The sequence below is a fragment of the Canis lupus genome, chromosome 13, assembly GCF_003254725.2.
Source record: "Canis lupus dingo isolate Sandy chromosome 13, ASM325472v2, whole genome shotgun sequence".
Classification (NCBI taxonomy): domain Eukaryota; kingdom Metazoa; phylum Chordata; class Mammalia; order Carnivora; family Canidae; genus Canis; species Canis lupus.
Window position 1 is genome coordinate 8,712,397 of NC_064255.1, and position 24,016 is coordinate 8,736,412.

Genomic DNA, 24,016 nt, shown 5'->3' on the forward strand with positions numbered 1-24,016 from the left:
GGCTTGTCCATCACCAGCTTATTCACTTCCTCATACTTAGCACAGCAAGGAACTAGCAAACATTTGTTATTAAATTAAGTGCATTTTTCATCATTTTGTGACTAAGAGATAATACTCAAGCCTAAAACATTACTTGTAGAGATTTCAGGGATACTTGCCTGTGTGCTATGTGGCAACACCACTTGCGGAGGTTCACTGGGACCCTAGATATCCAAGCAAGGTGATTTTCATGACTTGCTGGGTCCACAGCTAGGAGAAATGCAGAGGACAGCTCCTCTGCTTTGAAAATTCCACTTGTATTATTTCCATAATAGTACTCAAATGCCACCTAACATTTTCTAATCTTCCCTCTTTCAGTGCTCTTAGAAATCCAAATACATCTCACTCTGCATAATAGGTAAGTTTCTAATTTTTGTGCTGTAGGAGAGAACACATGATTTAAACCAATGATCCAACAGATTTTTTTCTTTTTTTTTTTTTTTTTGATCCAACAGATTTAAGACAAAAATGGCTGGATCTAATTTTTCTTACTTATTACTAGTTATTATAGTAAACATGTTATTTAAATATTCAATATATTCAAGTAAATTAAATATATTGAATATTAAATTAAATATATTAAAATAAGTTTTAGAAGAGGAAATTCAATAATTTTTATCTTACATCTTTTGAATAGGAAGTAAAGTTCTGGAAGGGAAATAGGACAATATATTAGGGTAAAAAGTCTATTTTTCCTGGGGTAAGAGTTTTAGAAACTTTTCCAAAAAGCTATTTCTTTCTGTGCAGATAATGAGGAAGGATAAAAGAGGCCCACCACACAGCTTGAGCAAGCCTAAAATTTGACATGCAGATGACCAAAGTATGCTGAAAAACAACTTCTTTACTTTCTTTAACTCATCTTGTTCTGCTGATGGCAGAAAAAAACCCTCAAATTTGCCACCAAAAGGCCACTATTGAGAGACTCCTAACTCTGGGAAACGAACTAGGGGTGGTGGAAGGGGTGGTGGGCGGGGGGTGGGGGTGACTGGGTGACGGGCACTGAGGTGAGCACTTGATGGGATAAGCACTGGGTGTTATTCTATATGTTGACAAATTGAACACCAATAAAAAATAAATTTACAAGAGGCCATTATCCCAGTTTTTTAAAAGTTCCTTTTTATTTCACTCTGGTTTAGCTTTATAAATATCCAGTCAATTCAAATTTCAAACTCATTATAGGAGCTTAACTAACATTCACAAGGCTGGGGAGATTTTCCTTGTGCATAAAGGATAAAACTAAACCAAAGAACATTTTGGGTCACCCTGTGTGACAGTGGCCCTCCCCAACACTGGGGCTCTCCCACAGCCACACTTCCCCTGCCCAAGTCCAATGGAGCTCACTTCCACAACTTGGGCTCTAGATTCAAATTCCTAGTCTCAAGTCCTACAGAATTTACTAATGGGGCAATCTTAAGTAAGTTAATTCAATCCTTGGCTTGCTCAATTGTAAAACGGTCAACTGCTTCATAAGAATTAGTGGCAAGGATTAAATGAAATAACACTCATAAGGGAATTAATGCCACTGCCTCTCAAACTATGATGAGTTTCTGGAAGATTTTAAAAATCCCCAAACAGCTGTGGAAGATACTTTTTAAAAAATACAGCAAAGTGAATTATTAGAAATCATATATATGTGTGTATATATATGCAATATACATACACAACACTTTTCCCTTTTTTCTTTATGTAAAAATAAAGGCAAATATATACACAGTAGAAGCTCAGATTACTGCAAAACTTCTAGCCACTGTAATTTTTGTGTTTATCTCGTCATCACCATTGACAGTTTGCATGCTTTGGTCAGTTGGCCACCCTTTGAGTAGCACTGCCTTACATAGTGCCTAGCACAAACATGTACTCAGTGTTAACTACTACTATGTTGATTGAGCCCCAGTAGAAAGAGCAAATAGAACATGGAATAGTATGCATCTTAACTCAAGCTCAGTGCCATCAGTTGGTGAATACTAAGTATTCATTAAATTTGAAATAAACATGAAAATGTCCAAATCACAATGACATCTGTAACTTTTATCCATTTATCATAAAATAAAATAAAATAAAATAAAATAAAATAAATAAAATACTTTAGAAATAATTTCATTTTATACATGAGAAAACTGAGACCCAGAACTGGTAAAGCCTAGCTATACATTAGAATTAGCTGGGAGAGCTTTTAAAAACTACTGCTGCCCAGGTGCCACTCCAGATGAGTTAAATCAGAGTCTCTACCCCTGGGACATGGACCTGGAGATGCTTTAAAACTTGCCCATACTGGGCAGCCCAGGTGGCTCAGCAGTTTAGTGCCGCATTCAGCCCAGGGCTTAATCCTGGAGACCCGGGATCGAGTCCCATATCGGGCTCCCTGCATGGAGCCTGCTTCTCCCTCTGCCTGTGTCTCTGCCGCCCCCCACCCCCACCCTCATGTGTCTCTCATGAATAAATAAACAAAATCTTAAAAAAAGAGAAGCCTGCCCATGTGATTCTAATGTTTGGGGCTTGGAACAGATTTTCTAATAGAATCTATTGCTGGATAAGGCAGGACACTTAGGTTCCTCCCTAGTATCGACAATAACATACCAGTTACAGAGGAGAACTCACTGCAGGGGAAACATTTGTCATGGACAATTTAGGTGAATAAACTACTTTGTGAAGACTAAATTTAGGGCAGAGGAGGATCTATATTAAATAGCGGACTGATGAACCTAACTTATGACCCCTACAAAGGCACCTAACTTGGTTTCTCTAAATACCTATTTGGGTGTTTTGTGGACCTCAGGAGGAGCCATTGATAAGCCTGACTAGAAAGGTGATAGGGTATACTCTATATAACCTTCAGATTCAGCTGGGAATTCCAGGCACACTTTTTAAAAATGAGATATCCTATTTCCTCCTTATTTCCAGAATTGCACTCAGAACTCTGACTTTTATGATGTATTATTTTTCTCATTTGGTTTCCCTTGGAAGAGAATGGAAACTCTGAGTCTTGGCCACACTTCCGTCCCATTCTGATTTCCCCATCTAGCAGGCCAGAATGTTTCATGTACTTTCTTTAATATCAATGGAATTAAAATGCATTCTATGGAAAATTTACAATGGAGATTTATGGACTTCAGAAACATAATAAAAATTAAGTTGAATGTTGAAGTTTTCTTAAAGGTAGAGGTGCTACATTTGATGTACTTGCCAATGTTTAGTTTGGGGGCAAAGAATTTAAACTTTCCAAAGATTCTTTTATTTTATTTGTATTCAAAATATTGGTTCCTAGACCTCCCCTGTAGTGTAGAATTCCCTCTGAGCTATTTGGGAAAGTCTTAGGGAGATACACTAATAAGCGGGGTAAATTCGATCACAGCCCAGTCAGAACTGTGGATGTGCTCCACTAGGACAGAAGATGATCTCATGAGGGAGAAGAGATTCTAAAAGAATTCTGCAAACCACTTCCTGCTCTGCCCACTTCACTTTTCACATGCAGTCCTACCAAAATTCTCCCTGTCTTGAAAGGGTCTCTGTGAGTTATGTCATTAGTTTTTAAAGATTCTTCTGCATGGCACTTAACATTTGCCTAATGAATTTGCCCTGCTGGATTGTAAGCTCTGTGTGTATCTTGTTCTATTTCTGGTATTGCAGTACTTAACACAGTGCCTGGTGCAGTGTTGTTCAATCAGTTTTGTTGAATGAATGAAAGAATATGCTTCTTTCTTCCCATACCCCTTCTTCCCACCCATACCCCCCCACCTCCACACACACACACACACACACATACACACACGTTTCAGCAATTTTATGTATTTGCCAAGACTACTGGAGAATATCCTCATATTAAAACCTTTTAAGTCTTAAGTTCTTCTTTACAAAACCCACAGACTACTCAAACGTTATACTATTGTTACAAAGTCAGAAACCACTTTTTAAGATGGTTTTATGGAAGGCCTGAAACTTTAAACTCGGACTCCGACTTGGTCCTGGATCTTGAGTCTGCCACTTGCTAGCCATTTACCTAATTTTACAAAGCCTCAATTTTCACATACATAAAATGGCAAGCATTATTAACAATAATGAATAAAATACCACAGACCATGGTTGTGAGGATGGAATAAGAGAATATATAATTTAAAAGCTAGCAGCATTTCTGGCATAGGGTCGGTCCTCAGTTAGTGCTTGTCAAATCTAAATTTTAAAAAGAAATAAAAAAAAAAAACCCAGCAATGCCAATTTTGGATGGAAGGCTTCCCGGTAGAACTGGCTGTTTAAAGGTGAGAAGGCTCAGAGTGTCGTTCACCGTAACTGCTCCCTGGGCTCCCCAGCCACAGCTCCTGCAGGATGATCCTTTATTCGGCCTGTGGTTTCTGGAGTCACATCAGAGGTTTGGGGTCATTTGAATTAATATTCCCTCTATAACAATATCAGGTATCTGAAACTCCTATTTTTTGTCCTGATTACTTTTTAAAAATCAGACTCAAGGTTATTCTAGAAACTACAGTATAAAATAATATATTGGTTTGATGACTGTTTACGAAATTAGTTCTAAAAAGTTTACCTAATATTACACTCAGGAACTCACAAACTTTTTATACTTTGATCTCCTTGATTTATTTTGAAGAATGTTTTGTACCTACTTTTTTTCTGTGTAAGTCTTGCCTTTATCCAAAATCAATAACTGTTTCAACTGTTAACTTCATAACTGCTTATGGAAGTTGTGACTTTAAGTAAATTATTTAACCTCTTTGTACCTAGTTTTCTTAACTCTTACATGGGAATAATAAAAGGATTTATCATCTAGGGTTATATTGATCATTAAATATGTTAATTCATGTGAAGCATGTTTAAAGTGTCTGGCACCTCGTAAGAATTAAATAAATATTTGCTACTGTAATAGTGCTGAGTGGATAAGCTACACACAGACACACACACGGACACACACAATGAAACTATATAGAGACATAAACAGCAATTACTACTTATAGTGACTTTAACTGAAAATATTACTATATTAGTTCATTGTGCTCAGATCGCATACTAAACAGGTATTTCCAAACTTTCATGTAATTGAGAACCAGTGCATACAGAGTCTAAAAATCTCATTAATGTGCCGAGATATTCCTGAGTATTCTGGAGTTTCTCCAACCAACCACCCACATCAAAATATGTCTCATGCTTTTAAACATGGAGATGCCTGTGCCCATGCAGTCCTGTTGAATGAGAATCTATGGGTATTGAGCCAGGGAATACACATTTAAAAAATTTTTATTAAGCAATCTCTATCTATATTCTGAAATTTGAAAATAGCTATGATAAATTGAATTTGTTGACTCAGTATTACCATGACTTATTCACAATAGTGTCATAATACCTCACTATAGTAGGTAACAGAAAAATGTACTGTTGGCCTAATTCACAGAAACCAAGGTCAATAAACAATTACTGAATGCCTCTATGTGTCAGGCAGTAAGTGCTGAGCATTTAAAGATATATAAGGCCATATTTCTTCCCTGGAGATGCATACACTCTAATCAAGTTGCTTATAGTCTAGTTTCAGAAACTACTTCTTGAAATATTCTCATAAAGTCTGTGTCAGCTAACCAAGATCCAGATTGTAATAGCTACTGTCTGAATCTAATGATTCATTTATGTAGAAATGGTATTTTATAATAAGTACACAAGCAGAAGAAGAGAAATCCATCAATTAATCAACAAACAGATCACATTGGGGCAAGAAGAAAAATAAAATCTCTGTAATATAAAACCATGGAAACCACTCATTCATTCTACCAGAACTCTAACCTACCAAAAGGCCAAGTACAGAGTTCTAAAGGAAGCACCTAGTTTTCCCTGGAGTGGGAAAGGGTCATAAAGCTAGTGTGCTTAACATTATTCAGGATTTCCTGCAACCTCTTATATTGCAATTATAGCTAAAACTCAACAGTAAGTTAGAGGGAGCTCAGCTCTAATGGAAATATCTCTCTTACACATTCCAACACATATTCCTCTGGAACCTGAGAGATACTACTGGAGGCCAAATGCATCCTGGTTTCTCACCAACTGATCCCTCCCAAAGTTCAACAAAGCTCAGAGTTAGTCAATCAGAAGTTTGTCAAGAATAGTCTACAGGAGGAGCTGCAAAATAAAGCTCTAACTAAACAAATTTAAATTAAAAAAAAAAAACATAGGTCAGGTAGGTACAATAGCTTGAAACAATAAATCTGGGTTGTTCTGGAAAATCATAAAATATAAACTCAGCAAAGTGCAACATTTTTATAACACAAATCTTGAACAGCCTGAGTCTAATAGGGAATAAATTCTGATATTTTACTTTTCCTCCTACTCCTCTTAAAAAGAAGAGGTCATTTTCTTACATTAAAGTGTACTTGTTCTTATCTAAATTGACTGTGAGTTGTTTAGTTTAGATAGTCAGAGGGACAACCAAATGGATAGAAAATACAACATACATATTGAGTTTTCTCCATATCCTAAAATTTTTCTACATTAGACTAAAAAAAATAGAAGGCATATTTCATTTGCATTGTTCACCCCAAATTGAAAAGCCAGTTTCCAATAGAAGAACATGAGCTGAAAAGGTGCCAATAAAATAGCTGGGTTTCATAAGCCATGGGACTGCTTTCTCAGTACAAATAGCATTTGTGGTTTCAAACAGGGAGTCTCTGTGGCTGGGTTCAGTGAACGACGACTCAAATCAAACTTTGTGTAGCTGTTCTGACAAGCAGGAAATGCATCAACATTCTCAAAGCCCACCAAAGACTGTCAGGGATGGGGACTGCCATGCTTCTGTTTGGCCACAGAGTGTCCCCCTCTTCATTCTTTGCTCACCTGGTCAGCTTCTTTAATTCAGAAAGTAGTCCTCTTTCATCCTAGGACAAACTCGAGTTTGACATCTTATGCAAATGGTAAAAATCATGTACCTACGCACATACACACACACTACTGTTAGGCAGCCCCAGTCCTAGATTGAGCTATTGTTTTGCCTTTGAGTTCACTGAGAAGTCCTTTAAAAAAAAAGAAAAACAAAAAAAGAAGAAAGAGAGGGGAAAGGAAGGAAGGAGAGAAATGGGGAGGAAGGAAAGAGACAAGAAAAAAAAAGCATCTTCAATGGGGTGGTAAAGAGAAGTTTTGAGCCACCCTATAGAATACCCCTCTAGGAGTGTCTAGCATCAAAGGATGCTTTTTATATTCAAGGCAGACTCATTCAGTTACTGAGACAAAACCAAAACCCAAGTCTCAACTTTGGGGCTCTTCTTGTTCCAGCCATCTCCCACGAGGCCATGTAGAAGAGAGAAAGTGTTTATTTATTGCTCTATTATGACTGAAACCAGCATTATTTGGCAGTTACTTTCCCAAAAGTTTAATGTCAAAACTTCAATTTCATGAAACAACGGGTTTGGTCAAGGCCAAAATGTTTTGAGAGTAACTTTTTTTTCTCATGGTATTTCCATTGCTGGTGCTAGCCAAAACCCAAACTACATACCCAGATGAAAATAAACATAAATCAGAAAACCCCAGAAATGGTCTGAGCCTAGTGTGAAGAGTGAATGAATGATGACTTAGGTTAGCTTGTATTTTATCTGAACTAGATCCTTGATTTTTCTTTTCTCTTTCTTTTTCTTTTGAACTGGTTAGATCAGGATTTCTTTTTACTTTTCTTTAGTTTAGATCCTTGATTTTTATACAAATAAAATTGTTATATCCCCTCCCCCAATAAGAAATATCCAGAAATTTAGCCTACTTCATTAGATGTCAGGCAGATTCCAGTGATTGATGACATATCACAGTTATTTCTTCAGTTATTCCTGGTAAGGGGGCCCAACTAGGATTTGACCTTTCTTTATAATAATATAACAAATATAATAATAATAATATAAAAGGAAACCTTGAGTGTCTACCCTCAAATCACTTGTCCTTGGGGAAAATATGGTAGTACCTTTATGTGAGTTGTACCTTAATGATAGAAGTAATAGAGTCAGAAATTCACTCAGTTATTACCATTTTATTTATTTGTGGACTTGGTGACTTTTTTCTAATATGGACAGGATGAAGCACATAAAAGCATTTATTAAAGGACATATTTTTGCCTGAAAACAAGCCCTGTTTCTGCCCCCACAGGATGTTGGTGCTCTCCACAGACCTCGTGTTGATTACCCTCTGTGGGAAGTAGCGGTCAACTCTAATTAACTAATTTACTTTCAACAAGTGTTTAATTAGGGCCTTTGCCCATATGTTGTACTCTTTTGAAGATTCTTCACAATGTAGGAACTTTATTAAAATACACAGAATTAGTCTGGTTCTCTGACACGAGTGGACTTTGACCTTGTAGGAAATAATGGCAATCAATTGACAACTATCAAATTCAATAAATACATATCAAACAACCTAGAAAGGCATTGAGCCATCCACACCATAGGGATAAAGTACTGTGGCTTCAGAGAAAAGAATTGAGGATAAATACCTGAAAACCAAAGTACAACATTCAAAAGAAGCAAAATTATAGTTACTGATGGTGGATTGAGAATAATCACTATTTTTTGACTAGTAACTATGTATCAGATGCTTTCTACACTCTATCTCATTTAGTGCTCATGAGAATCCTACAACCAACATCATCCTCATTTTCAGGTCATGGGATCAAACCCCAAGTCCAGCTCCCTGCTTGAGGGGAGTCTGGGGTTGTCTCTCTCCCATCTCTCCACCCTGCACGTGCGCTCTCTCTCTAATATAAATAAGTAAATCCTTAAAAAAAACATCCTCATTTTGTAGGTACGTCAACAGAGACAACTGGCCATGGTCACATCTGACAGGTTGCAGATTTGAGATCCAAACCAGGAAAATCTTAGGGCATCGCAGATGTACATTAAGAAGTGCTTCCCAGAGGAATCCCCAGAGAAATCCCCAGAGGAGCTGGAGGAATCCCCAGAGAAGCTGGCTAAACTGCAGATTCTAACTCAGTGGGTCATGGCTTCTGAGAGTCTGCATTTCTAACAGGTTCCACTTAATACTTATGCTATTGACCCTCCAAACACACTTTGAGTGAAGGGATAGTGAGCATTTCAATGAACTAAAATGTGGTGAACATGACAGAGGCTATTGGGAATCAGAGAGGGTCAGCAAATTAATCAATGACATAGAGATAATTAAAAAAAAGAGAGTGCTCTGGAGGGGCATTTGGCTGGCTCAGTTTGTAGAACATGTGTCTCTTGATTTGGAGGTTGTGAGTTCGAGCCCCAAGTTTGGTGTAGGGATTACTGAAATATAAAATCTTAAAACAAACAAACAAACCTCAAGTTCCATGGCCAGACTGTGACTATAAATCCTTTATTCTTTCTTTCTTAAGTATTAAGACTATATGACTATAAAACACAGATATGGAGGAAGTAATGATTAAAATTGGAGTTTAACAATTGTCTCTTAGAATGGCCCAGTCCTGGTAAAACAGATTCCACACCACGTTGATTGCCATCCTTGAAGACAGGGGATAGGAAATGGAGTGTGCCTTTTAAAAACTAAAAACTCTATTATCATAGAGTAGGTAAGGATGAAAGCATTGCTGGAGTAAGCTGAGGTGCTCTTCCCCAGAGTAGGTGCAACATGCAGGAGTGAAGTGCAGACTCAGGCTCTCTGGTTTGAATCCCAGCATCACCCACTAGCTGTTTGACCTTAGTTTTTTAACTTTTCTGTGCTTCTGTTTATATGTAAAATTAAGATAATTACAGCACATGCCTCCAAAGATTTTCCCAAGTATTACATGGGATTTCACTGAAACGTGCTCAAAACACTTCCTAACCTGTAATAAAAGCTACGTGTTTCTATTAGGTAGTCTAAACTTGTTTTACCTGATTTGCTGAACATAGAATTAGCTCTGACATACCAGTAGAGAAGAAGCAATGGTAAAAATGAACCTAATTAAGGTAGAGCGAAGAAAATCTTTAAAGCCCAGCTCTGCCAGTAATTTGCTGACCCTGGACAATTCACTATATTTCCCTGGGCCTCAGCTTCCTCACCTGTAGAAGAAAGAGTGTTGAGTGTACTGGAAATGTCAGACATTTCTCTCAGATATAATAAAGATCTATAATTCTATTATGGAATGGGAAAAGAGAAGAGAGGCATGGGAATAAGAATTACTTACTTACAAAGCTTTTAATAAGGCTGTTCAACCCCACTCTCCAGATTGCTAGCGCCTCTTCCCACCAATTAAGTCTAAAAAGAAACATAAAAACCTGCATTTGAGTAAGTACCTCCTATGATTCTGATGTATGTTGTCCCCACTCTTTGAGAAACGCCATCCTAGGTAATACAGAAAAAAATCCAATCTAGAATTGCAGTTTTTGCAAATAATCCATATATATATGTGATCCAGATATGGATAAATGAAATAGTCAACATAATGACAGCTTCTCTTTACTGAGTACATACTCTATGCCATGCCTGCAATAAATGAGATATTTTATGTGTATGTGTATAAAATACTTATTTTTCATGAAATTCCTGCAGATGTTTTGAGCTAGACTTCAAGTTATGTGAGCCGACTAATTTCCTTTTTTAAAAAGAAGAAAAGAAAAGGTGAGGGGAAGGGAAGAATCAGAGAGAGAGAGAGAGAGGGAGAATCTTAAGCAGGGAGAAACCTCATCAAAGTTCAGCCATTGAATGTGGAAGATCAAATGTTTTGTGGACAGAGTCAACATTAAAGGATTACCTGTGAAAATCAACAAAAAATAAATAGCTCTGCATTTGATTTGTTTAGTTTTGATTGTTTTAACAGAGAAAATAATGGTGCTGGGTAATACATATAAGACCAATCTCTTGTTAAATCAGTACTGTACTTAACTTTCTTCTGATATTTGAATGTTCTTGGAAGTACTAGCTTTATATTGTCTGGACTATAGGAATAAATCTTTGACTTTCGACAATTAAAAAAAAAAAATCTTACTCTCCACATATGTGAGATCTCATAACCCTGAGATCATGACCTGAGCTGAAATCAAGAGTGGGACACTTAACCGACAGGGTCACCCAGGCACCCCTATTAATTTCCTTATTTTAGCCATGTTGAGTCAGGGTTTTGGTTCCTTGCTGCCAAAAATACCCTAACTGATTCACATATTCTATTCAAGGCACTGCAGGTTTAAATGAGTTTCCCCCAAAAGCTCAATGACTCATTACAGAGGAAAAGAGTATCAGACTAGTAAAGTGGTGATAAGTTTCAAAACAGATTTCTTTAAGATGCTATGGAAATGCTGGGGAGGGATAGCAAAGCTTTAGGAGCAGGGAGCCTGAATTAATTCCTGAAAACTGAGCAAACATACTGTGAGAGAGGCGCTGCAGTCACTGTAGGCAAAGGGACTAGCTGGTGGTAAGGCACAGTCTCAGGAGAAGCCCCGCAGGTGAGACAGTGCAAGAAGTGGGGCTTACCTGCCTGACTCAGTAGTATAGATGAGCAGCAGGTCTGTTCAGGTGACAAAAAATGATTTTGTCTCCTCTGGGCACTGTGTGGCAGATGCGTCTGGGATGATTCCATTTTGAAGCTGACAGAACTGAGTTCAAATCCCAGTGTTGCACCTTATTAGCTGTGTGGTCCTGAGGAAGGTTCTTCACCTCTCCAAGCCTCCATTTCCTTGTCTGAAAAGTGGAGTAAATGATGCCTAATTTGCCAGTAATTTCAAGTTGGAAGATAATGAGTATTAAAGTGCTTGGCATGTCATTTTTATTATTAGTTCGATTATGATGAGTATGTGCTAAGAATGCAAAGAAAGAAAGACGTTGTCCCTGGTTTTGTGATGCTTAACATTTACTTGGCAAGAATAAGGTAGAGCAAATCATTTACTGAGAATGGGAATGCACCAGGTAGTATGAGAAGAACTCTTTCTGAACTTAATTTGATTATGACAAACGTTTAATTCATTCGAACACAATATAAACAGGTGATCAAGGTTTCATTTAAGACCATGGTTTCCAGGGGATCCCTGGGTGGCGCAGCGGTTTGGCGCCTGCCTTTGGCCCAGGGCGCGATCCTGGAGACCTGGGATCGAATCCCACGTCGGGCTCCCGGTGCATGGAGCCTGCTTCTCCCTCTGCCTATGTCTCTGCCTCTCTCTCTCTCTCTCTGCCTATCATAAATAAGTTAAAAAAAAAAAAAGACCATGCTTTCCAGAGCTGCATGGAGAATTGATTGTAAGTAGAGGCAACAGAGTAGGGGAAAAGGCTGTCCTTGGGGAAGGTGATGAGAGAGCGGGAGCTAGAAGCAGTGGCTAAGTAAAGAAAACTGGTAGATTGGCAAGATATTTAGGAGAATTGACTGGATTTGGATTTCATGCCTGAGGTACAAGTCGTGGGTTATGCTTGTGTTTCTATTTAGGAATGTTTCATGTTGATGTCATCCTGGAAAATGTGAAAAGTGAGAGCTAGAGCTAGAATCCTCATCGTTCTCACCTCATCCTGCCTGACGATTGGCTGGCAATTGATTATTCCTGCCCTGCAGTCTGCATTATTGATGTGCAACTTTCAGCATGCTGCATTACAGCTTGCCATTTGTGTCTAAATTTTCCATATTCGGGGTTCTCAAAGTTCAGTCCTTAAGCTAGCAACATCAGCATTATGTCGGAACTTGTTAGAAATGCAGATCCTTGGGCCCCATTCCAGAACGACCGGCTCAGAAATTCTGAGACTGGGCCTCACAGTCTGTGATTGTGGTGGCTCATTAGGTGATCTGGATTCAGGTTGGATTTTGTAGAATCAGGAGTCTACAACCTTCAGCACACCAGGTGAGAACTGTGGCTTCTGATGGAGGCCAGGGAGGCCCTAGGGATAGAGCTACATAGTGGAACTTTCTGTAAAATAAGCTCCAACTGGGAGAACTGCAGTGAATTTGGGAAGCTCTGTAGCTGATTTGGCACAATCTGGGTCTTCTTCCCAACGCAAATCGCAACACGCAGAGTAACCATGATCTATACTGTAAAACTACGCCAGGATTAGTCTAGTATCAAAACTTCCAGCCCCACTAGGAGAATAATTGGGGCTGTTGGAATTTGTGAGGGGTCATCAAAAGGAAAAGTGTCACTCAAGCATGCTTCTTGTACACCCTGGGCTATTCCACTATTCTCACAGACAAGGCTACTCAAACTCCAAGAGGCAAATATAATAGCCCGTCATGCCAGGTCAATAGGTAGAATTTTAAGGGTCAATAAGCCATAGTTTTAAAGGCTCCTATTACAACTAGGCCACTGGACAAATGCTCAATTGTCTACTGGCCTCTGTGGTATGACTCCATGCTTCTTGGGGAGGAGGAAGTTTCTTGGCTCTTAGGGAAAGGGGATTAATCCCATCATGACCCCTGGATCTCAGGTCTCAGCTGCCCTGACTAAATGGTGTTCCTGGGTGGGCTGCAAAGTTTGACAATCTCTATAAAATCCCTTCCTGTCAGTTTTTAGAATAAAACCCTCTAGAAAGAAGTATTTTCTTTCTTGTTAAATAATTTATTTCCTCATCAGATGAACTCTTCTGTCAAAATATTGTTGAGAGTGTGTAATCTAAACTGCCTATCCCTGCAGATACAAAAACTGTGCTTCTAAGATCTGCCTTCTCTAATGACGAGAGGCTGTGCTGGACTACCTGTAGCTAACTGCAGCTGCTGACCATCGGTGCTGCTTAGTTTCTTACAGTTCATCTCCTCCCTGACCCTCTTAGCTAATTATACTAACTGCCCTTCTCACAGACATCCATGGACAGGATCTAGAAACGTAGGACTACCCAGAGGTCAAATGAGAAATTTTCCATCTGTTTGTTTTTCTCTAGTCTTAATAGGAATTATTGGGGCACCTGAGTGGCTCAGTGGTTGAGTGTCTGCCTTTGGCTCAGGTCATGATCTTAAGGTCCTGGGATCGAGTTCCGCGTCAGGCTCCCCACAAGCAGCCTGCTTCTCCCTCTGCCTATGCCTCTTCCTCTTTCTGTGTGAATAAATAAATGAATAAATAAGTGAATAAATAAATAAAATCCTTTAAAAACATAGGGATTGTTAAGTGCAAGTAGCCATCCAGCTAATTCTGACCTGTCCTGAGGATCATCTGCAACATTTCCTCTACTGCATTGCTATCCATTCAGCACTGTGGCCATCACATCTGGACTCTCAGAACACACTAAGCTCTGAGTGGCCTTGGGCAAGGTTTTAGTCTATGCAACCCTCACTTTGTTTATCTGTAAGATGAGAGCAGTTGTAATGATTAAATACAAGAATGCATGTAAAGTTACTGTGGGGCCAAGTACATGGTGATGGGTAAATGTTAGCACTGAGATGATGATGACAATTGTAGTAGACTATTTTGGTGTTCCCCCAGATTCCCTGGGATCCCTTTATACCATTTTTCTGTGCTTTTCCCTAGAGGCTTTTAACATGGCTGTTGGGTGTAGAAATATTAAAGCCCCAAGAGTCATTGGAACTATAGGATACTCCGGAGCTAAGGAAACAAAAAGTATCAAAGAAATGAAGAAAAGCAATTTTCCTTGCTAATTTAACAAAGTGGCTTTACCATAGTTTTATGTTGATACATCTTGATGTTGTGGTCATTTACAGTGTCATTGCTCACATCAATGCCAATATCAGTATGCATGCCAGCTTAACCTGATGAAGGAAGTCATGACCTCATGAATGGGCCAGTAGCCAGTAGTGGGGTAAATCATTGGTAGCTATAGGTAGCCATGTGAGCAATTTGATAGAATTCATGGGACTTTATTTGTAAACTCTTAAGTTTTTCCGATATAACTAAGGAGTCTTCAAAGTGACCTAAAAATCCATTAATACTACATAAAAAAACACAATTAGAAAAATGTAGCATATTATTGAATCAGTATGGATTTTCTCCATGACTTACAAGATGCAAGAATGACTGCTATAGAGCTTCCTACTTTCTCACACCTCCTTCACCCCACAGGACCATGGATGAGGAAGCAGAAGGGAGGGCTAGGAATCCTAGATGGGTTGGCCAAAGGAGAAATCCAAGTTCTTGCCCAGATCCTTCTTGTCCACTGTAATTTAGCTGACTGAGAACCTGGTCACCAACAGTCTATGGTATGAAGTCAGCTGCTCAGCAGTCTGTCTTCACATCTGACTTTTTCATCTTTATCCCTACCTCCCGTCCCCCCACCCCACTGCAGAATATTCTGTGTGAATTGTCAATCCCACTAGTGTATGATAATAGAGAGTTTGTGATAAGTTATTGATGCCTATATTTATTTTTCTATATCTATTCAATCTAGCTCAGCCCTCCATAACCTGTGGGAAATCTAACTGCAACATCTTTTTATGGATTCCCTTCCAATGATCATCTAAGAGTCCTGGAACTTCCTGGTAAAAGAAGTCTCCAAGTCTGTGGATTCTATTCTACCATTTCTGACTAATCAGGCCCCTGTGACTCGCTTAAGAACATTTTCCTATGTCAAACCTCATCTCTAGGACCTTCCGACCAGGCTCGTATAGCCATGGTACTCAATGCCATAGTTCTTAATACGAGTTCCCCAACATATGGTCACCTTACCTGAATTCCTATCACCTTTAGGTTTCCATGTGCTACCCCTCTTTCCTCCAGTGCAATTTCCTTTACCCTTCAAATAGAATCATTCTTCTCTGGTCAACCCTTAAGACCATCTGATTTAGAAAAATCCAGCTCTAAGTTTTCATAATAATAATAATAATAATAATAATAATAGCAACAGTTTACTTTAGTGAACACTTTTATTTCCAATACTATGGTGAAAACTAAAGTTACAGTGAATATTTAAAAACTTACCATCTAATTTTTCAAAAACAGAAAAATATGTGGAGAACTGCAAGACATGGTACTGAGTTCTGTGATAATAAAATTAATATGGCAAAAGAATAGTAGTGTCCATTTTTTGAGAATTTACTATCTCTTTTGCATTGAGCCAAGCATGTTCACTTATACAGTATATATCTCTTCCATTTATTCCTAATAATGAACTGTTTTAGGTACATTTTGAGGTTTATGAGGCACAGAGGTTAAGTAACTTCTACAGTATCTTCAGATAATAAGTAACAGCGCTAAGATTTGAATCCAGATCTACTGACAAAGACTACTTTATTTTATTCCCTTTCCTACTCCAACATGGGCACATAACAAGGGGTATTGTAATCAGCTTTGGAGCCTAGGAAGAGCTCTCTCATAGAAAGGATGAAAACTATATATAAGAGGAGACCAAAAGAATATTTAGGTGTTAGCCAGGCAAATGACAAGTGCATGTGTGTGTGTGCATGTTAGGTGGAGAGGGGAGGTAAAGGGTTCCTGATAGACTAGCAAGTGCAGAAGTCCAGAGTCAACAAAGTACATTGTTTATTACTAGTGCTATCTTCTGGTATTTTTGAGATATAAAAGATGGGGAACTCCAAAGCTTAAAAACTTAAACTGCTCTGAGAGTGACAGGGGCCACTGATAGGCTTTTAAGAAGGAATTAGCAAAAAAAAAAAAAAAAAAAAAAAAGATTTACATTTTAGAAAGATTATGTTGTATACAGTGTGAAGAATGGGCTGTAGCTGATATGTCTGGAAGTGAAGAGGTCTGATTCTCACCCCCAAATGTGCATGTGTCTTGTATGTATTTTAGTGTATAACTGTGATAGTATATCATATCTTTGTGTTTTATCTTTGTGTACTGGATTCATTTATTCAATGAGTATTTATAGGGCGTTTCTCAGGCAAGAGCATTACAAGAAATAGGATTACAGACCAGTATCCCTTATGAATATAGATGTAAACATATTTAGCAATGTATTAGCAAATCAAACTTAACAATATGTAAAAGACATCATGACCAAAGGAGCTTTTTCTCGGTACTTAAGGTTGGGTTCGCATTTATTTAAATATCAAAGTAATTTACTATCTTATTAGAAAAAGGGGGGAAAATCATATGACTCTTTTCAATGGATGCATAAAAATATTTGACAGAATTACACAGCTACTCAAAAAAAAAAAGAAATTTAGCAAGCTGGAAATATAAGAGTATTTCCTCAAATTTCTAAGGACATGTACAAACATCCTATATCTACCTACTATACTATTGGACTTCTCTAAGATTAGGAACAAGGCAATGAACACTTTCACCACTTCTACTCAACATTGTAGGGGATGTCTTAGCAAGCCCAATAAGACAAGAAAAAAGAAATAAAAGACATAAATATAAGAAATATAATTGAAGTGAGCAAGTCCAATTGCAACTGCCACTTCAGATATTTCTGCTGGCACAAAATACCACCACCCCTGGTGTCTAGAGCATAATAAATGCTTTTTCTCTAGCTCAAAACCAAGAATAAACAAAAGCAATTTGCTTTTACTCATCAGGGTAGCAGTAACTTTTCCTATTTTGTCTAGAATTAGGTAAACTCTCCAACTCTGATCCATAATTGAATTTCTCAGGAAGCTTGATTGTTTTAGCATCCTACAGCATGCCCATCAATCCTCTACATTTTTGACACCATTTTCATAGGCTCTAGAAAACAGAAAGTAGCAGATTTTATAAATGTTTTTGTAGGACAGAAAGTAGGAAGTAAAACCCAAAACAGTGCAGAGATTTTATACCTTGATTAAATTTCTGGGGATCCAGTAGTCTGGGATATACATGAATTTTTATCTCCAAAGTGAAAGATAAGTTGCTATACCTATCACCTTTATGTCAAAGACTAATGATATCATTTGTTAGACCTCTTTAGACTTTTTTTAAAATTTTTATTTATTTATGATAGTCCCAGAGAGAGAGAGAGAGGCAGAGACACAGGCAGAGGGAGAAGCAGGCTCGATGCACCGGGAGCCCGACGTGGGATTCGATCCCGGTTCTCCAGGATCGCGCCCTGGGCCAAAGGCAGGCGCCAAACCGCTGTGCCACTCAGGGATCCCCTCTTTAGACTTTTGAGACAACTTATAACCTATTTTAGTTAGTATTCTGACCAATGGACTAAGAGACCTAAAGGTCTACCAGTTTTGAGTAGAATCTCTCCAACTTGTCAAAGTTTAGACCGGTGGAACTCATGGAACAAATTAAATTAAAGCATTTTTTTTTTTTTTTTGAAGATCAGGTTGTTGTTTGAAGTCTCTGGTAAGCCCCAATAAGAGAATCATAGTAGAGGTTATGGAGAAAAACTATGCTTTTCTACAACTATTCCCCTTTTGGAGAAAAAACAGCTCTTGGTTTGCAACTGGACCCTGACAGAGAGTGACTGTGGAAAACAAGATGTCTGTGCAACCTGAGCTACCTATCAAGAACTGGGTATTAACTGTTACACCAGCAGATAAAGTTAGTCATGTCCACACCACTCCATCTTCAAGCAGAAGTGTAGCTGGACAGAGCTTTGAAATTATAAACTGCTTGAACAGATAGCTTACATTTCCATTGAAACTACTCCTGTGGCACTGCTATCTGTGTAGAGGTTCATGGGGGAATTCTATAGAATGAATGACTAAGAAAGAAAGAAATTTAGCTTATTTTGAAGATTGTTCTGTGTGATATGTTGGCATCAGCTTGAAATGACCAAGAATATCCTTGGATGAAACATGGGAATGGATATCCTAAAAGGCAGAGTCTTCTTGGTATGCTTCTCTTTGTAGAGTAATTTGGGACTGTAAAAATGGCCATGCAAGACATAACTTTGAAAAGCAATTTTAATATTCAATGGAAAAGCTATTGTTTTGTGTTGTTCTGTGACCTTTAATTTTTTTTTTTCAAAATTAAAAATTTTCTCACTATCAATTACAAATGTATGGGGAAATAAAAAATAGTAAAACAAATATTCATTCAATATACTGTAATTTAAAATATTAGAAACATTGAAAATAAAAGCATTTATTTCTTTATTTAAAAAAAACAAAAAGCTCATCAAAAGTAGGTTAAACAGTGATTACCTCCTTGCTGTATAAATTACAAAATGGAAAGAGCTTTCTTTACTATGCCTTAGTGAATTGCTTTATGCAGTTTCTCATAGTTAATGTACCATGGTAACTAGAATTTGAATTGTGTTGAGACTAAACCATGATATTTATTTAACTAAACCATGATAAGGGATCCCTGGGTGGCGCAGCGGTTTGGCGCCTGCCTTTGGCCCGGGGCGCGATCCTGGAGGCCTGGGATCGAATCCCACGTCGGGCTCCCGGTGCATGGAGCCTGCTTCTCCCTCTGCCTGTGTCTCTGCCTCTCTGTCTCTCTCTGTGTAACTATCATGAATAAATAAATAAAATCTTTAAAAAAAAAAAAAAAAAAAAAAAAATAAACCATGATAAGTGAAATTTGTGCCTATCAGAACCATATAAAGTAATGACTGTATTTTGGTTTTCCACTTTGCCTTGAAGGACAGATGATCTAAGGCATGGGTCTACACTGATCTTCAGGCCTGGTTTGGCTATTTGGTCAGAGACTCAGGAGGGAGAATTTTTGCAGATTAGTGTCAAGGAGGTTTTGGAAAGGGTTATCTGGTCCCTGCAGAATGGGCCCAAAGTGTGAACAGCTATTTCACATGTCAGTGTTCACTGGCAGTCTCCTTTGTGGAAGAGACTTTCAAAAATAACATGAGCAGGATGGTATATCCTGTGTATGTCAAGTCAATTTCATTCCCAGTCCCCCAAATGTTTGATCCATGGACTCAAGAACAATATGCCATGATGACAGGGATATATCTGTTTTATGCAGGATCAACAACATAGACTGCTCTCGCCAAGCCTAGCCAGATTACCCCCACTTTGGGTACACAAATTCTGAAGATACCAATACTGAGTCCTTAGAGAACTAGCCAGCTGATAAAATGTTGATTATATTGCAGCCCTACCATAGTTCTGGCTGCTATAACAAAATACCACAGACTGTTGCCTTATGAACAATAAAAATTTACTTCTCACAGTTCTGGAGGCTGAAAGTCTAAGATAAGGATGCCAGCAGAGTCAGGTGAGGGCCCCCTTCGGAGTCACAGTTCTTTACTATTCTCACATAGTGAAAAGTGTCTAGAGAGCTACGAGATTTTTTATTGGAGACTTGATCACCTCCCAATGGTCCCACCTCCAAATACCAACCTCTTAGGGATCTACATTTCAACATATGAGTTTTAGGGGACACAAATATTCAGGCCTCAGCAGTCATGAAAGAGACAATGATTTGGCTTTATGAAATAGGTATTTCTGGATTTGCCTCTTCTACCCACAATGCTTCTGTTAAAAATAACATCCACAACTTCTTCTCTATTAGAGTATTCTACATGGTATAGCTTATCCAAGAAATTCATTTTTCAGCCAAAGAAATGAGCCTATGGGCTGATCCTCATGGAGCTTACTAGTCTTACCATGTGCCTCCTTACCCATATAAAAGAAGGTGTGTCAAAGATGTAGTTACGGCACCAGGTGGCGATTGACACTGGAAGTTTGGGCTGTGGCACACATTCTAAGCCAGTGATTTAGATGAAGTGCTGTTTCGCCCAATGTTAGACTACATGGGCCTGGAAACCCAGGAGTGGGTGTAGGTGTGACACCTCCCATTATAGTCCTTTTTTATTCACCTCTAAAACATGTTTTCACTGTTCCTAAAACTCTGAGCTTTTCTGGTTGGAGGATTTAGCACCCAAGAGAGATATTCCTCCACCATGTGACATAGCAACTGTTGCATTGAGTTGGAGACTGAGACTGTCCTTTTGCCAATTTAGGCTTCTTATGCTACCTGGCAAACAGAGCGGAAAGTTACCCCTATGCATCCCAGATGATTGATCCAGATCTGGGGGCTGCACACTTTTCGGTAAAGGGGTAGATAACATACATATATTTTTGGCTTAGTGGGCCATATGTGTTCTGCCACAATTACTCAGCCCAGCTGTAGTGATATGAAAGCAGCCATAGTTCATACTCAAATGATTGGCATGACTGTATCCTTACCAGGCAGGTTCAAGGCACAGAACCAAAAAAAAAAAAAAAAAGGAAAGGGTCTCTTTCTCCTCTGGAGTCACCCCCATTTGATACATATACAAGCAGATGTCCTTTCAAATTCTCCATGTTCCTGCCTGGGCCAATAAAATGGGGAATTCTAATCCTTTAAGAAGTACTGGGAAGAATTCCATGATTTCCTTGCCAATTTTTCATTTCTACTTCTCTCTGGACTTGAAGAATCAGTGAGCATGTACAATTGTGTGTCAGTTTCCACCGAGCTCTTTCTTTGGGGAAGTTTCATACCTGTATATTCCTGAGTGTGTGTGTGTGTGTGTGTGTGTGTGTGTGTGTATACACACACTCTCTCTCTCTCTTTCTTTCTCTCTCTCTCTCTCTCTCGCTATATATATATATATATATATATATATATATATATATATATATATATACCATATACACTCTGTGCTGCCCTGGTCTCCTCTATGTAGTAAGTTTATTGGGAAGTCAGCCCTTGCAAGGACAGAAAGTTATGAAGGTAGGGAAGTCTGCAACTGCTTTTCCTTGTAACTGGTGGGTAAGCTTAGCCTCTTCTTTAATAACATCAGCCCTTGTACCATATTTTATTCACTGATTTCCCTCTCCTAAACCTCTGCGACATTTCAGGATACTCTGAAAAAAATTTAAGATGTCTGTTCAAATGACAGTTTTCTATAATACCTAAAGGGTCTTGTTATTCTGAATGCTGTTTTAGGATCATGAGTGTCCCTTAGCATGAGGAGGGGAGAATATAAATTTCCCTTGTAATAGGAAGGTCAAGGATTCTGGAAAGGCAGGAACCCAACAATACTTTTTAAAATTGTTCTAGCCACTAAGCAAGGCACTTTAGATATATCACTTCATTTAATCCTTGAAACAATCCTTTAAAACTTGTAACAAGCTACATATTGTATTCCTATTTTAGATGAAAAATGGTAACTAGAGATGTTAAGTAATGAAGTACTGCTACACAAACTAGTAAGCAACAAAACCAGATGTTAAACACAGATCTCTTTGAATCCATGCTCTTAATTCTTGTGCTATAGTATCAATTAGGAGAGGGGAAATAAAAACAATAGTCATGATCTTTTGTCAACCATCTGTCACTTCTGCATAATAACAGAAACTACCCAAGAAAGAGGCAGTTTATCTGTGGCCATTCCTAAATGAGGGTTAAGTATTCCATAAACCAAACATCTTCCTGTTTATAGAAACCCGAACTCGAGTGTACCCTAAGGCACAATTCCTCACCAGAGATGCAGTTCCTGGCCTCACCTGGTACAGTGATCCATATACGGCTAACACAACTTGTGGTGGAATGATGGAATAAAAGAATTACAAACAGGATTCTGATATGGAAAAATCTGAAGAGGGAGAGCTTCCATGGTCCAACATGTTAGTGTCACGTTTTACACTGTCTCTACTTTGTCAATATTAGGCAATATTCTCATTGTCCTTTATCTCCACAATTTCTATACTGATAGCATTTTTTTTCCTGTAAGTTATAGAACCATCATGGCCCACTGAAAATCCATAATATATACAATTTATTTTGTATTCCATAATCTTCTTATACATCTTGAATACCCCCCTCCACAGCCACTGTACAAAACTTTGTCTCCTCAAATACCTTCACTCAAAACAAATAACACCACCTACTTTTATTGAGAAGGAAGCCATGTGACATATTTCTCCATTCATCTTCTTGGAATTCTCCATGCCTAGATATCATGAGGATTTTCTTTGTAAATTCAGAATATTTATCTTAAAAAATAGAAGGACAAGTGGAGATGCACAATAGACAACTACAATAATTTGAGTTACTTTGGTTTATACAGCTAAAAATTCATGTAACTGTCCAGCCATCTGGCTTACACATGGAAGAGAGTAGACTTACTGAATTGGCTGAGAACAAAAGAAGAACCATCTGGTCATCCAACAAGCATTGCTTGAAGGCCTACTCTGAGCAAGAAACTGTAACCAAAGTCAAGGGTAATAGTTTGGTCATATGGGGCTCAATACAAGAAAGGCTTTTTCCAGTTGTTTAAATTGTGAGGCAAGAGTAGTCTATCTTAAAAACCTATAAATATTCCATTTGTCAACCAAATACCTACCAACCACATCAGATATTATAAAAAGTTTTATTTTTTTCCATTGCAGGAGAGATTAAAATAATTGAGTTACTTTTAACTCAATGCTTCTATGGAATGATAATTCTAGGTCCTTTTCCTTATTCATTCTCTACCCAGAACTCTTTTTATTTCCACATTCCTTTAAAAATGTATCTACTCTCAAGTTTATCTTTTTGCTGATGACTCATAATCAGTTTTCTCTAGTCCTAGGAAATCCTTAAGCACCAGTCCCACTTAGCCCTGCCTACTGGGCATTTCCATTTGGATGTTTTTCTGTCTGTCCAAAATTAAAGTATTTGATCAAACTTATCCTTAACTCAAAACTCAGCTCTCTTTCTGAAATATGCATTTCAATCAATAGCACCATTTTATTCTTTCAGTTACTTTGGCACAAAATCTTGTAATCACCATTGAGGTACTATGTCCTTAGGCCTTAGAATTGATCAATCATGTTGATTCGATATTTCTAATGTTCTCCACCACTTTAAAAAAAATGTTCCACCTACCTTTCCAGATTCATGTCTCTCTATTCCTCAGGCTAAGGATATAGTATCAAATCTCTGTCTTTCTTGCCATTTCTCCAAATAAATAGGCACATTCACTATTCTTATTTTAAGAGTTTGTTGCTTATTAATTCTAACATTTGTCAAAATGTAAATGGATTTGAACTGCATTTCTCTACAGCTACCATGAATAAAAATCACTCACTTCCCTCCACTTTAAACAGTACATTTTAGAGAATGGAAGGATGAAAGTACATTACTAAAATACTTGAGTCATTTGCAATTCAGAAAAAACTCTAGATAAGTGTGCCTTATATTATTGTTTCTTATTTTTACACATGACAAGGCAAACTAGGCCAACCTACAACATTATTATTGCACCTATGGGATTCCTTTACGAGCTGGTT